This window comes from Mustela putorius, unplaced genomic scaffold (assembly GCF_011764305.1).
Source record: "Mustela putorius furo isolate JIRA1106 unplaced genomic scaffold, ASM1176430v1.1 tig00001826_pilon_pilon_pilon, whole genome shotgun sequence".
NCBI lineage: Eukaryota > Metazoa > Chordata > Mammalia > Carnivora > Mustelidae > Mustela > Mustela putorius.
Window position 1 is genome coordinate 58322 of NW_025421880.1, and position 1225 is coordinate 59546.

Below are 1225 nucleotides of genomic sequence, written 5' to 3' on the forward strand. Positions count from 1 at the left end.
TTTCACATATAAGAAAGAATTTGTGTGTTTTCAATGTATATATCATGATAGGATCATTTGTAAATAACCTGTATATTAATTTGGGAAAATTATAAGATAGCCGAATAAACGAAATTGAGTAATGGTGAATTTGCACAGCAACAGTGAAACAATTGGGCAGGAATTAAGGTGCACTGTAATGGCTTGAATTACATCCCCGCAAAATTCATATGAGAATTCTGTTCTAATATAATACTTACATACTTATCATACTTAATAGTACTTACAAATATGACCTTCTTGGGTGATATGGTCTTTAAAGAGGTCATCAAGTTTTATTGAGGTCATTAGACTAGGCTTTGATCTAAAATGATTGGTGTCCTTTTAAAAAGAGGAAATTTAGACAAAGAGACACACAGACAGAAGAGATGATATGAAGAGATACTGGTGAAAGATGGCTGTCTACAAGACAAGAGAGGCCTGCCACAGATCCTCCAATTTAACTCTCAGAAGGAACCAACCCAGTCTGTACATTAATCTTAGACTTCTAGGCTCCAAAACTGGGAAACAATAAATTCCTGTAGCTTAAGGCACTGTTTGTGTTATTTTGTCCCTGCAAACCAATATATGCAGGTAATAACTCTAGAAAATAAAACTTTAAATACATATCGCCTTCTTAACTATATCTTTTTAATTGAAAATAAATTTTCATTAATCTGGATCTCCTTAAACCAACAGTTTTGGTATTTATAAAGCAATGAAAAGAAAACATGTTGCAAAGGAAATTAATACTGTGAAATAAGTAAACACAAAACAAACCTGAAATGGAAACCTAAGTGTTTTTCTTATTACTTAATCATTTTGATCCATATTAAATCCTAAATGCTTTGAATGATGAGTTTGTGTTTCTTAAGAGATTTTACTTATCTCAGAGAGAGAGAGAGCACATACGGGGAGCAGCAGACAGAGGGAGAGGGATACACAGGCTCGTTGCTGAGCAGGGAGCCTGATGCATGGCTCAATCCAGGACCCTGAGATCATGACCTGAGCCAAAGGCAGCTGCTTAACCAACTGAGTCACCCAGGCATCCAGTGAGTTTGTATTTTTGAAAAAATAAGGAATATTTTCTGTAACCTTTGAAATATCTGATATGTTGTTTTTAATGTTTGTTTGATGCATAAATATAAACTCCAAACTCTGGTTGAAATTTGAAATATGTAGATTCCTAAAACTCCTCATCTTGTTA